The 15,553-nt window shown below is 41.2% G+C and overlaps 1 protein-coding gene across 1 annotated transcript in view; it reads left to right on the forward strand.

Annotated features, from left to right (window-relative positions):
• ERC2 (ELKS/RAB6-interacting/CAST family member 2) overlaps positions 1 to 15,553 on the forward strand; it is a 765,920-nt gene that overhangs the window by 74,291 nt on the left and 676,076 nt on the right. The window lies entirely within an intron of this gene.

The raw sequence follows: 15,553 nt of genomic DNA on the forward strand, positions 1-15,553 counted from the left end.
CTAAGAAGCATGCATTTATATTAATGCTTTTTGAATTTATTAATTTTTTGTTTTTTTAGTTGTTTGTGTCCTCCATTTACAAAATATGTCCTACATTTGGGGGGTAAATTTTGTCCTACTTTTTTTTACATTTGTCTTGGTTTGGAGGTAGACAGTTATGGCAACCCTATCTGTAGCTCCTCTGGTGCAATTGCAAACTACGAATTCCTAGCATTAATGTGTTAAATTCGTATAAAACAATATTGATTCTCCAGTGTGATAGCAGCCTGAATTAAAGTGATGCAGATAGTGTTGTAAGATATTTAGCCTTCTCCATTGGAGAGAATCAGATTTTCATTGAATCCTGGTCTCCAGAGTCATAGAATCGTAGAGTTGGAAAAGACTGCAAGGGCCATCCAGTCCAACCCGCTTTTGCCATGCAGAAACTCTCAATCAAAGCATCCCCGACAGATGGCCATCCAGCCTCTGTTTAAAGACCTTCAAGGAAGGAGACTCCACCAATCTCCATTGAGAGAATTTGTTCCACTGTCGAACAGCCGTTACTGTCAGGAAGTTCCTCCTAGTCCAGCACACAAAACACACAAAGCTATATCCCAACCTCCTATCCAGGAAGAATGTCAAAATGTTCTCCATTTGAGCATGACTGAGAAACATGAATTTATATTGTTTTTTATTAATGTTTTTGGCTTTTAGTTGGTTGTGTTCTCCATTTTTTGAATGTCCTACAATTTGTCCTACATTTTGTCATACATCATGTCCTACATTTTTCCTACATTTTGAAAGGGTACCGGGGGGGGGGGGGACGCCAAAATATTTCTCGCCTAGGGTGGCCAAATATCTAGAGCCGGCTCTGCTGCCTACCATCCTGGGTGGCATGAACTAGCAGGAGGTGTGAAAACTCTTGGTGAGATGTGCTGAGAACAGTTGTTTCATTGGGGAGGGCTTGAAGAATCCTCACAGAATACGCACACAGCTGGAAACATTTATTTATTTATTTATTTATTTATTTTTGGAGTACATCTGCCAGGATTCCCCAGCCAGCATGGCCACTGGCCATGCAGATTAGGGACTTCTGGCAATTCTAGTAAAAAAAAGCATTATTTTGTACAGTAGAATCATAGAACTGTACAGTTGGAAAAGGCCTCATGGAGCATGGAATCCAACTCTGTGCTCAGTGCAGGCTGTCCTGCCAAGATGGATTTCATCCAGAGTGAAAATGTCCTAGATGCAGTGATATGGAACAAAGGTTCTAGAGTTCAATGGGAAGCCATGATGACAATGCATATTGAAGTGAGCTGAGTCACAGGAAGCTGATGAGACAAAGGCATGACATGAAGTCATCAATAATAATAATAATAATAATAATAATAATTTGTATCCCGCCTCTCCTTGTATTGGATCGAGGTAGGTAACGACAAACAAAAACAATAAAATCAAACATGAATATCTATAGATAAAAGCATAACAGGACATATTAGATCCTAGTTCCCCAATCTCCCTCCTATCCTAAAATACAATTAAAAACAATTCCCAATAAAATAGTTAATAAAATAGATCGAAATCAAGGTCCGATGGGTACAGCTAAACAAATGGAGAGTGAAAATTCTGAAGAGATCAGTTTGGGAAGGCTTGCCGGAAGAGATCCATTTTTATTGCCTTCTTAAAGGCCTCCAAAGATGTTAGATGGCGGATCTCATCCGGCAGGTCATTCCAGATTTTTGGAGCGGCAACAGAGAACATCCTCTGGTAAGTTGTCTTCAGTTTAGTTCTCTCTAACTGCTGTAGGTTCTTCCCAGAGGATCTGAGACTGCGGGAAGGATTGTATGGGAGGAGGTGTTCCCTCAGGTAAGCTGGACCCAAGCCATGCGGGGCTTTATAGGTAATAACCAACACCTTATACTGTACTCGGAAGCTAATGAGCACTATTATATGCATTATTATCAAGCATCAATAATGCACAGTCATGGTACATAGGGGTCAGGAAAATGTGTAACATACCAGTTGGGGGTTGGACTAGGATCTCTGCTAATGATTGTGTATATGAGGAAGGAGTATCAGTGATTCATGTGGTTGTTGTATAGTGGATGGTGGTGGAGCATTATGTCAGTCAGTGTAAATACCTGTAAATACTGCAACAAAGATTAAAAGCCTCTTAAAGAGAACTCAGCAGTTGTCATGTCTGCAGCTTCTGTGTGGGAGAAGATTTTGTCCAACTTGCATGAAGTGTACTGCAGAGCTTTCTGTAGCATTTGTTCCTGGCACAACTCTTCTGCGTGTGGACTTTGCATCACACATGCACCAACAATGGTTATGGGCCCAGTCTGCGCTAAGGAGACCACTGTCTCCTAATAGATGTACTCTCTGACCTTGGTTTCTTGGGCCTTGTTCTCGATTGGTTCAAATCTTACTTGTCAGATAGATCTTTTTCAGTGGTCTCGGGTGGTCAGACCTCGTCTTCTGTCCCCTTATCTGTTGGAGTTCCTCAGGGCTCTGTTTTGGGTCCCCTTCTGTTCTCTTTATACACACTCTCCCTTGGCAAACTTATCAGTTCTTTTGGTTTCTCCTACCATCTGTACGCCGATGATACCCAGCTGTACCTTTCCACCCCTAATCTTTCGCCAGAGCTAGAGCAGCAAGTGTCATCCTGTTTAACAGCTGTCTCCCACTGGATGCACCATCGGCGTCTGAAGCTCAATATGTCCAAGACCGAGCTTCTTGTTTTCCCTCCTAAGCCCACCCTTCACTACTCCTTTTCTATTACTGTCAATAACGTCTCTATCCAGCCAGTCCAGGAAGCCCGCAGTCTTGCTTTCATCTTTGACTCCTCTTTGTCATTTATCCCCCAGATCCAGACTACAGCCAAAGTCTGTAGATTTTTTCTCTATAATATCGCCAAAATCCGTCCATATCTCTCAGCTTCTACCGCAAAGACACTGGTCCATGCCCTAGTGGTCTCGCTACTAGACTACTGTAACCTCCTCTTGGCAGGGCTTCCCCTCTCTCATCTTCACCCATTAATTTCACTCGCTCGCCGTTATGATCATGTCTCCCCTCTGTTGTCCTCCCTTCACTGGCTCCCTTTTTCTTTCCACATCAGGTACAAACTTTTGCTACTCACTTTTAAAGCCCTGCATGGGCTGGCCCCTCTTTATTTAACCGATCTTCTCTCTCCCTATATCCCTACTCGCACTCTTCGTTCTGGTAGCCAAAGTCTCCTCTCCCAACCCAGGATCTCCTCTGCCCCATCCCGGATCCGTCCCTTCTCTCTTGCTGCCCCACATTCCTGGAACCTTCTTCCTCTGCATGCACGGCTCATCACTTCCCTAACCAGCTTTAAGGCTGAGCTAAAAACCATATTGTTTAGGGAAGCGTTCTCAGGGAATTTGTGATTGTCATCTGGCTGTCTGATAATATTTGATGTGATGTGATTTGTTTTATATTTGATGTTTTTAATTTGTTTTTCTTTTCTATATGGTAATGTTATCTATTCCTCTTTTAATTGTTACTATCTTAGAGTGTACGCCTTGGGCAGGCTTTTATATACTCTTTAATTTTACCGACTTTGTACAGCGCTGTGTATAATTACAGCGCTTTAGAAATAAAGTTTAATAATAATAATAATAATAATAATAATAATAATAATAATAATAATAAAAACACCCAGATACCTGCATAAATTCTGATATGTGCAAGGTTTGCCAAAGTTCTCCAGAAAGTCAGTGTTTGTTCCTAGCACAACTATTCTATGGACTTTGAGTCTTGCATGTGCCAACATCTCCATCTAATGCTTTCCAAGCAGCTATCTAGCTGTCCAGCCTCTTTTTGAAGACATCCACTAAAGGAGATGCCACCACCTTCCTAGGCAATTAGTTTTGTAAGCTCCCGATGAACATAAACCCTTAGTTTGCATCAGTGGTGTAGCTGGATAATTTTAGATGCTAGTCTTAATGATCCTGTGATAAGAATGCTGTCCTCAGATTAAAGTATATTACTTTACACTTCACATCAAAGGGTGATGATCCAGTCCTGCTGTGTTTTGAGAGTCCTTCTGTTGAATGGAATGCTCTAGATTTCTGTTATCAGCAGTTGCTCCTGAACTCACTACCAATTAACTTAAAATATACCTTCAGATGCCATACAGAATTAAATGGGCTAGTAGAATTTGGGTTGACGGCTAGCATGCTGTAGTGGTTTGAGCATTGGACTATAACTCTGGAGACCCAGGTCCAAATCACCGCTTGAGCATAAAAACCCACTGGGTGACCTTGGGCAAATCACACTCTCTCAGCTTCATAGGATGGCAATGGCACGCCCCCCCTCTAAAGAAACGCACAAAGAAATCCCTATGATAGGTTGGTCTTAGGATCACCATAAGTAAAAAATGACTTGGAGGCACACAACAACAACGAAAGTATTCAGGTTAGTAACATTTGTTAAGCGCATAGTTTAGTCTTGGCTTTGGGTGATTCATGTGCACGAAAAGTTGAGTTGCTAGGTGGTTTTGCCTTGTTTTTAGTATTGGTGTGAGGCTTGGAATAGATTGCCTTATTCTGAGTCAAACAGTGGAAGTGTTTCAGACTTTATCTCTAAAATGTTGTTTTATTGTAAGGTTTCCTTATGAGTGTTACAACTACATTGTCTTAGTTCACTGCACACCAGAGGTAAGAATTAATTAGCCAGTCAGGCATTATTGCTTCATTGCCTCACACTTATGGGAGCATATTGTGTAGAAAGTCATGTTAGAAAAACTGCTTATGGATTAAAAAAAAATAATCCCAGGGCCAATTTTTGTTTTGTCTTGGGTTGAACAGAGACATACACATTGCTCATTTTCATTTGTTAATTCACTTAGAAACATTTAAAATCTCTTGTTGCTTACGTCTAAAGCTGAACAAGTAGTGGTGACAGGGAGTATGGTAGGGCAGTGTAAAAAAATACTAGGCTGATTGAAAACTCATAGTATACACAAGTCTGAGATAGGCATATCTTTCCTAACAATCTATTTATCCCATTGTGAAGAGAAAATATTTCTCCTTCTTAAAAAATAGAGCAATAACATGCAACATTTCCTACATAAATGGGAATAGTTATGCAAAATGATGTGACTGGCATTGTGTCAATAATTTTTGTTCATGATGGAAATCTCAAAGTATTGGATGTTCTTTTTGAAATGGAGTCATACTTCAGTTCTCCACCATAATCTCACAGTCCCCACATCTTAGCTGAGTTAATTAAACAGATGTTGAGTTAACATTAAACAGATTAATTTAGTTAATTAAACAGATGCATGCATTTGCTTTTCCTATAAATTGTTAGCATATTTAGGACATATATTTAGTTACATTTTCATTGTCATGCAGAGATGCCCTGTTATTTTTGCACCTGCAAGCTGCTACAGTGGAGATTCCCATGAGTTGCCAGGAACCCTGACTATACAGTAGCTCCAGAATTACAAGTTCTCATACAGGTGCACCCCCCACTATGTATTGTATAAACTGGAGAATATGTTATGTAGGCATCTTTAGTGCTCTGAAGTATTTAACAATGGATTTTTCATGTACATTAGGAGTCAAATTGCTTTAGCTTCTCTTAAGATTACCCTGAGAAAAAGTAGGTGTATACCAGCGTGGGAAAAGGGCAGGGAACCTTTTCAGGAGTAGTTTCATGGAGGTAAGGCCAACTGGGCTTCTTCATTTTCTCCAGCCTGTTTCTAAGCTTCTACTCTTAGGCGGGGAAAGAGTATTTTTTTTTCTTAATAACTCAAAGGCATCAACCATTGGTGTGATTTTATTCCTTTATGTGGTCTTACATGATCTGCTAGATGCCCTGATTCATGGGACAACTGTGGTCATTTCTCTCCAGGATGAAAAGGACAACTGTGAGTTGAGCTTGTATCTATGTAGTTATGAGCCAGAATAAATGCTAGGCTTAAACTTTACCAATGTCAGTCCTGTTTGTCTTTCAAGTGCAATAAGACTTTTTGTTGTTTTTCCTGCAGCAGACTAACAAATGAACTAGGATTTTATGGATTAGAGTCTGCTCTGCATGGCAGTTTAGAGTAATACTTCATATAGCTGTTGAAATGGACTCTAGTTGGGTAGTGAGAGTAGGGTTGCCATAAATCAGGACCTCCAAACCGGGACAAATATAGGACAAAATTATGAAATGTAGGACACTTTTTTAAAAAAATGGAGCCTCCATTTAAAGAAAGTGTCCTACATTTCATAATTAAATCGCTGGCTGCCCCGCATGTTCCTTCCTGGCCTCTGCGGAGGCCTCGGTCTCCTCGGAGGCCGGGAAAGAGGGTGCGGGGCTGCCGGCGATAGCCAGGGCCTCCCCTCCTTCTCGGCCTCTGCGGAGGCTGGGAAAGAGGGCGCGGGGCCGCCGGCGATCGCCAGGGCCTCCCCTCCTTCTCGGCCTCCGTGGAGGCTGGGAAAGAGGGCGCGGTGCCGCCGGCGATCGGCAGGGCCTCCCCTCCTTCTCAGCCTCCGCGGAGGCCAGGAAAGAGGGCATGGGGCCGCAGGGAGGTGGAGAGGGTGGCGCGGCCACGCGCAGGAGGCGTTGCCTCCCTCTTCGCCTCCTCCGCCCCAGGCCTCGCTGCCCTCCTCTTCCTCCGCGCGGCCATGCGAGGTGGAGGAGGAGGGCAGCGAGGCCCCGCGGGTTGTGGTGCAACCCCACTGCAACCGGGGTTGTCCCGGTTTTTGGCGGCACCCGTGACGGGAGCGGGCAGGTCCCGCCAAAACCGGGAAAATCCCGGTTGCAGCCGGGTTATGGCAACCCTAAGTGAGAAGGATTAAAAGGACAAGGGGCCTAGGTAAATATTGTGCTCTGCAAGTTACATGCTTGTGAAACAGTAATATAAGAGAAAGTATAAGCATTCACTGATTGGCTAAGCAATACACACAAAAGCAGCAAGTCTCCATATGCTCGTGGATGTGTTGACTGAGCTCAATGTATCATGACTGTAAATGTTTCCTTCAGTAGAACAACAAGTTTGAATCTTTGCTCACTTACTTTGTTTTACAAAGACTGAGAAGCTAATGTTGTTTTTTTCTGAGGGACAAACAAGATGCTCCAGATGAGATCACACACTTTATAACACAAGTTCCCATTCTCACCATAATTGCATTAATGAAAGGAAACACATACAATCCAATTTGGGTGCACTCATTTCCCATGTCTTCCATTTCAGGACTGCAGCTGTAGTGGCCATTGCCAATCTGGGACTCTCTTTTCCAGATTTCTCCTTAACTCTGTCTTCCTGCCCTCTGCCAATGCCTTTTGGTTTTTTAAATTTTAATTTCTGTTCTTTACACAATTTAGGCATTATTGCAATGTGATTTAGGTGGGGGGGGGGGGGGAAGACCAGCATGATTGATGTTAGTGTAGGGCAGAGGTTCCCAACTTCTGCTTTGAGGAGCCCTTAGGGCTTCATGTGCACTTCCCAGTTGCTCTGCTGCCGCTCCAGAAAAATGAAAGAAATAAAAATTGAATTAAAGAATGAGAATATATTTCTATATAGACTATTAAACACCATTAACTTGTAAGACATAGGGTATCAGTTCTGAAAAATACCAAAATCAAGACCCAACAAATGCAAATGAAAACCACCCAGGGTCAAGGGGGTATCACAGCAGACAATGGATCAGTAATTAAATAGACACCCTGAGGCCTTTCCATTCAACAACAGACCAACACAGAGATTAACATGTAAATCACTTCCTCTCAACCAAGGCTCATATTATATAGATAGATAGATAGATAACTCATTCACCTCCATGCCAGCATTCTCAGATGCCAGTCACAGGTGCTGACGAAACATTAGAAATAAACTTTTCCTTAATATGGCCACATAGCCTGAAAACCCCACAAAAACTATGGATTTACTGTTTGTGTATGTATGTAGGTTGGTTCATTGTAAGAGCAAAATCGACATTAACAAAAAACAAAGTTCCAAAAAAATGCATCTGTTAAAAAAAACAACTAAAAACAAATCTGCTTTGCCAGATAAATATAGTATAATGTCTCATAGAAAATCCTGCAATCTTTCCTGGTATATGTTTTCCTTGTTTTAACATTTTGACTGCTGATGTAAAATGTCATTGGCTTAATGAACATACAAAGAAATACAAGTAGTTATCAACTTCCAACTTAGAATGGGGCTTTGCCATTAATTTATGATCAAGATCTATCATGTGTGCTGATAATATGTATGAAAGAGGAAATCTGGCACTCACTTTCCTGCATCAGCAGTCTTTGGAGATTAGGGTTCTCCTGCCCACCACTGCTAGAGGCTTCCTGTGACTGCCACCACCATTACCACCATCAAGTCCCTTAAAGCAGAGTGGGCAATCTGTGGCTCTTAGTGTAATTTCAGAAAGCCCTGCAGAAATGAGCAGTTCATGTCTATGGCAATTGTGATCTAGGGAATTGTTGCATATTTTGGCACATTCACATTGAAGTTTGTCTTCACTTTTCTGTGCAAATTTTATCTGTTTGCCCTCTCTTTGCTGTAAATGTGCAGCTGTGAGAACCCATGTGAATCATAGAATCATAGAATCATAGAGTTGGAAGAGACCGCAAGGGCCATCCAGTCCAACCCCCTGCAATGCAGGAAATCCAGATCAAAGCATCGTCGACAGATGGCCATCCAGCCTCTGTTTGAAGACCTCCAAGGAGGGAGACTCCACTACACTCCCAGGAAGTGTGTTCCACTGTGGAACAGCCCTTACTGTCAGGAAATTCCTCCTAATGTTCAGGTGGAATCTCTTTTCCTGTAGCTTGCATTCATTGCTCCGGGTCCTAGTCTCTGGAGCAGCAGAAAACAAGTTTGCTCCCTCCTCAATATGACATCCCTTCAAGTATTTAAATAGGGCTATCATATCACCTCTTAACCTTCTCTTCTCCAGGCTAAACATCCCCAGCTCCCTGAGTCGTTCCTCATAGGGCATGGTTTCCAGACCTTTCACCATTTTAGTCGCCCTCCTTTGGACACGCTCCAGTTTCTCAATGTCCTTTTTGAATTGTGGCGCCCAGAACTGGACACAATATTCCAGGTGGGGCCTGACCAGAGCAGAATATAGTGGCACTATTACTTCCCTGGATCTAGATACGATACTTCTATTGATGCAGCCTAAAATCGCATTGGCCTTGTTAGCTGCCGCATCACACTGTTGACTCATGTTCAACTTGTGGTCTACTTGGACTCCTAGATCCCTTTCACATGTTGTCTCCTTAAGCCAGGTGTCTCCCATCCTATATCTGTGCATTTCATTTTTTCGCCCTAAGTGCAGTACGTTACATTTCTCCCATCAGTGTAAAGTGGAGAGACAACCACACATTTGATAATGTGCATCCTTGCGAATACACACAGATACTTTGGTAAAAACACCAAATCCTTTTTCTGTGAAGCTCATGGGATTCCCTTGCCTTCAAAAAGCCCAAATTCCTCCAAATCTCATGTGGTCAAATAACAGTTTATTTGAGTAGAATGAGAACTATATTAATTGCAGGGACAAGCTCTTAGCCAACTTTCTCAGATGCATGGAATGAACTAGTGCCAAAGGTGCTACAGGTTCCATTGGCAGAGTCATATTTTAGACTAACATGGCTATGTCTCTGAAAAGAAAGACGTTTGTAGCCTAAGCTTCCATAGACTGAGTATACATCAGATGCTGGGTTTTCAGGCAGACGGGGCTTTCAGACAGGGTTCTTTCCTAGCCCTACCTGGAGATCCCTGATGTTTCATTAGTGGGCTCACATCCAGCTACCAACCCTGCTTAGTTTCTGAAATCAGAGATCAAATTTGCTCAGGAGGGTATGGCGTTAGGTAGTCCTAATGGTGTCCTAAGATATTACAATGCAGATGTTTCTTTCCTGTGTGCCTACACATTCATTTCTGTAATGTATACAGTACTTACTCAGATGAATACTGCTGCCATATCCCCTATTAGGACATGAGGGTAGTTCAGGGATGACAATATCCCCTTTTCCTCTTCATAAAAATAATGCAAAATTCTCATGCCAAAATTAGGCACATGTAACAGGAGATTATGTGTTTAATTAAACTTCTCTTGATTTAGCTGTTTGGAGCCCTTGGGACAACAGTTTATTTCTGACAAAGATTTGATGCATAAGGGCCTGATTCATGTCTCATTAGCATTGCTTTTTACACTGGCTCAGCTCTGCTGACTTTAGTAGCTGCTCCACGACTGAATATTTGTGGAAGTGAGAAGAAATTATTCTCCCCCTCTCGTTTTGTTCTTGCAGATGTCCCATTTTTAGCATGTTTCAGTGGGACTGTAGGTGTAAATGAATCCTGTTAGATGTTCAATTATCTGTTAAAACAATTTCAGACTGTTGAACAAGATAGATTACCCATAGTTTTCAAGCACAGACAGAAATAATTAACTCATGTTTCAAATGGATTCTTATTTAGAATAGACTTCATGGCAGCTTCAAGAATTAGTGGGAAATTGTATATTAAATGTATTCTTGTAAAGACTGGGATTATATTAAGACTGAAAATTTGGACAGAAGAAGATTTAAAGCAGAGCAACTGCTTTAAAGTTGATCAAACCTGTTGGCCTAGTCTGTCAGGGCATACTGTTATTAGGCAAAGTAAAAGTGACCTGTTTCTTTGTGAAGATTTGATGTGGAAATAGTGGTTTTGATTTATTTAATTTTTTTATTTCCACCCATAAGTCCCAAAGGCTGTCAGAAAGGCTTACATCCAAAAAAGACCAGATTGGCAGTGACCTCCTGGAGGTCTTTTTATGCTACGGCTCCTAAAGCCTGGAATGATCTGCCGGAAGAGATTCACCAATTATCCTCATTGGAGGCTTTTAAAAAAGTGACAAAAACCTTTCTCTTTCAGCAGGCCTTCTCTGAGTGATAACCATCCAGAACTGATTCTATTCATCCTTCTTACTATATCTCCTCGTCATTCGCGGATTGTAGAATAACTTTGCAGGGTAGTATTGTAATATATTTTAATCATGTTTTATATTAATTTTATAGTTTGGGAGGGAGAGTTGGGTCAGGGTTTTGTGGGTTTTTATTATATTGTATAAACTCTGATGTTACTCACCTTGATCCTCAAATGGAAGAGGCGGGATATAAATAAATATTTTATAATTATTTATTAGTCTCACAAGTGTACAGTCTGAAAGATGTGATGAGATGTTAATGCTAAAAGTTGCTAAGTCATGTTGTAAGTGTTATTTTCAATTTTTCCTAAAACAGTCTGCTGAAATGGAAACCTCCCAAATGGTGGTGTGAGGTGTTATCTCTGCCTGGCTTTGCAAGCCATTGGCAGGAGGTGTCCAAAGTTGTTGTTGGATGACTGTTGGAGTGTTTAAGCTGTGCTTCCTACCTGTGATCAACTTGTATATATCTGTAAATATACTCAAGTAATACAAAGCACCAGTGACCTTTATTTTTTGAATGAGTAGTAAACCCACCTAAATACTGAACCTACATAACTTTGTAAGACCCAAATAAAAATAGCAAACCTTCTTTCTTGCTTCTATGTCCAACTAAATCCTGTTCTAGACTACTTTTTAAAAGCAGTACTAGTTTGTATCACCACAGTTTTCCTTCCTTCCTTCTTTTGGCATTGTTGAGTTTTAAAATCATCTTATGTCGGATCTGCATTATCTGGACTCTGTGGAGAGAATCTTTATTTATATACACATCTGTATATCTGTAAACGACACTCAGACTGTATACTTCCCTACCTCCAAACTACTGAGATCTTCTAGTGAAGGTCCAAGTCCATGTGTGTCACCAGGTCATTGAAAGTATACTCAGTACTAGTTTGTTTCTGATTGCACAGATTATGACATAGAACCTTTGCTGGTCCTGGAAATTTGTACAACTTTCTCAAAACTTAATTGCTGGATAAGACAAGGGAATATCACAAAAATCCCGATAACTTCAGAATGCAATGGGCAGCTCACCAGAAATTATTCCTTGCCATCTGCCTGAATTTCTGTCTGAAACAATGTGGAGGTGGCTGTCATCCAGAAATAAAATATTTCCCATCTGTCCAGTTTTAGTCTTGAAATAAGAAGCGTTGTAGAAGTCAGTAGAAAGACGGGCGTCTTTGAAGACACATTGCCATACTTTATTGCCCTATCTTGTTGTCCCCTGAAGCTGGAAACAAAATGTAAAACCACAGTGCTATGATAATAGGATCCTATACATTCCAGACTAGCATACCTGAAACAAAAGAAAAACAATATAAGAAAACCAAGGTGGCAATCCTGTCAAATATTGTAGCATCAAAGGCAACTTTTTTATGAACCAGTCATGATGATGTGCACCAAGTGTGCACGTGGATACACATGTGTGATTTATATGGGTGCTATTTTAATTATTTTTCTACTTTGTTCTATAATATACTTTCAAGTTATACTATATTATGGTGCCTTGTTATATTTCATTTTGCTGCTACTTGGATAAAATATTTTCCCCCTTTCTATGATGTACCATGATGGACTGCTTCTACTTATACATCCATAAATTGTTTTCACTATTTCCTTGTGGGTCTATCAAAGGACCCCTCCAGACTGATTGAAAAGTCCCAGATTTTGCTTGCATTCTTTCTGATTTTATACTGGGTTTATATCAGGAGTGGATAGAAAATATTCTGATACAAACAAAACTTGAATGGATCTACAAAATAAAATCAGAAAGAACAGGAAGAAAACTGGGGACTTTCTGATCTTTTTAATCCATTTGGATGCATCTTCATTCATCCCTGCCCAGACTTCCTCACCCATCTTTCTGAACAGGCTTTTTTTTATTCTTCTAATCTCCCATTTATCTCCACGTCCTCTTTAGGTGCCACCACCAGTTACTCCTATGCATCAGTTCCCTAAAGAAATCCCAATTTTCATTTAAAAGTATCCCTTTCTCCAGGTTTGCTTTCATATGGCAGTGGATCTATTTCACATTTGTCTAGCTTTGGTCTTAAAATAATAACATTCTTAGGGTGTCTGCTGTACACTGTATATTTGAAAGTTAGGTGACAGACATTTCAGGCACATGTCTGGGGACATTAGAAAGGGCAGAAGGGAAAGAGGGAAATTAATGTTATGATATATATAATAAGTTAAGGAATTTTGTACTGGAAATAAAGAAAAATACAATTTCAGACATTTGTCATAATACTGCTACCAGATAGGTTTTTGCAGGTTTTTTTTTTGTCCTGTTAGTGCCATACACCCTGTGATCACTCTTGTAACACAAGTGAAAATCAGTCTAGGAAATTGTGAGAAACTAGGTGAGAAGAATGCAAAGAAGTCTCAGTTTACATTACCCCCATTTAAAACATTTTAGGTGTACAATGTTTCTCCAGAAATAACTATGGTGGGTTATAGACCACCGCTTTGAGGCGGTCTCCCGCCGGCGCCATTTGCTCCGTGAGGGAGCCGCAGCAGACACACCGTGCGGCTCCCGTGCGGAGCAAAAAAGAAGCTCCATTTTGGAGCTTCTTCTTGCGGCGCCTCTATGACGTCGCGAGGTGCCTGGGGCGGACTCCCGACGTCATAGACGCCGCACGACATCCGGACGCACAGCGTCCGATACGTAAAGATGGTGGCGCCCATATGAACAGGGCGCTGCCATCTTGTACGTATTCTATACGTACTAGGGTTAGGGGGGTGCGGAAGCACCGCCCCTTCCTAACCCTATTACGTATAGAATACGTACTAAATGGCGGTCTGTAACCCGCCTAAATAACTGAAAGTCTCATCCAAATTACATAGCTCTCTCAGTGCATTTGTGCCATTAAGTGAGGTGGGAGAGGTAAGAGAGTGAAGAGGTTGAGGTGAGCTTGAATTTTGAGTAAGAAAAATTGGCTGGACTGAGTTTCTTTTACCTGCCTAGGTTAGGGGAGTAGAGAGGGGAAGAAAGTAGACAGACTGGACAGAAGGAAGGGGTTTCATTTGCCTGCTTAGAAGGGAGGGCAGGAAGGGGAGGAGGAGGAAACTGGAATCTTACAGTTTTGATGTGTCTGAAGAGAAAAGTCCTCTGCCTGTTTAGATGGGGAACACATGATAGGGAAACAAGCAATTGGGTAACAGTAACAGTGTCAAAAGTGGTTCTTCTAAGCATGCTGCAGTAAAAAGGATGAAGAATATTGTATCTGAAAGCCTGCTTATCATTGAGGACTAAATGGAAAGAAAGAAATCAGTGAGTGTTTTGTGAAAGGACTGTTCTTCCTCCTCCTTCTTAGTGCAACTGATTACTGTACAGGAGATGTACCCCCTGTCCTCCTGTTGTGTCTTCTGCATCTGTTGCAGAAGACCCAGTATGTGCTACCCCTCCCTCTCCTGATATGCTTTTTCCACCTTGGAAGACTTTTTGGAGAAGGCACAACAGAAGACAGCTCTTACCAGTTGCTCTTTGTTTCTGTGCTGTTCTGGAGAGGGACTATCATCCAGTGGCAAACCAGCTCTTGCTAGCTAGACCCCCTTGGGATTAGGAGTGACTGCCTCTTCTGGTCCCTTTGCAGAGCAGTTTCACATATCTTTAGCCTTGAGAAAGTGACCTCTCTTGTTTTATGCTTTAAACCTCTAATTCCTGATGGGCTGAATAAAACTGATAACTTCAGCTTGATCAGAATGCATCCTCCAAGGATTTCCTATGGAACTGGCCCCCCTCATTTACATCAATTGCACTTTGCATCACAAGTCGAGGAATGAGACCCTGGGATAAATTGAGACCTGCTTGTATAAAGGTGTGTGTGTGTGTGTGTGTTGCAACAGCAGAATACACTCATGATTTTATTGCCATCCACATGGAAAAACTCCTGTGGTAAAAGCAACATTTTGTAGTGAAAGAAAACATATGGGGGAAAGAACTGCAACCCAACTTTGTAATTTTAAATTAATGGAGCTGATATGGTATGAAAAACAGATGCTTAGGAAAGGAAAATAGCCTGGTTGGTATGGTAGGAGGTGTGTATCATGTGAATTGCAAATGAAAAATAGCAAAGATCTGAGTTTGAACAACCCCTTGAACTGCATTCAAGCATCCCCTCCACCTTGACTCTATGATATAATATGGAGCAATGCTTCAATATACACCTACAGTTCCAAGTTCCAGATTTTCTCTTGGATAAAATCTCTTTATTTAATTTTTAGTTTATTTATTAATTTAACCTACACTCTACATTTCTCCCAAGAGTAAAACTCCCAAGAATAAAACTCTGAGTGGCCTCTTAGAAGCTTAGAACTGTTGCTTTTAAAATGTTAGTCATATATTTTATACTTTTAAATAGCAAGAATGTTACTATTATTACTTGTTATTTGCTGTCAATTTGGATTTGACTTATGATGATCCTAGGATCAAGACTTCTATCATCAACAGGTCTTGCAAACTCAGGATTGTGGCTTCCTTGATTGACTCTCCATCTGTAATGTGGTCTTCATATTTACCAAGCATTTTCATTTCCCCCCATGAGTTATGTTATTAGCAACTGTCAACTTCATTTCTTTTAAGAACCCAAGAGACTAAAAATGCCCTCCAACTCCCTAGAAACTAA

The sequence above is a fragment of the Sceloporus undulatus genome, chromosome 2, assembly GCF_019175285.1.
Source record: "Sceloporus undulatus isolate JIND9_A2432 ecotype Alabama chromosome 2, SceUnd_v1.1, whole genome shotgun sequence".
NCBI classification, from domain to species: Eukaryota; Metazoa; Chordata; class Lepidosauria; order Squamata; family Phrynosomatidae; genus Sceloporus; species Sceloporus undulatus.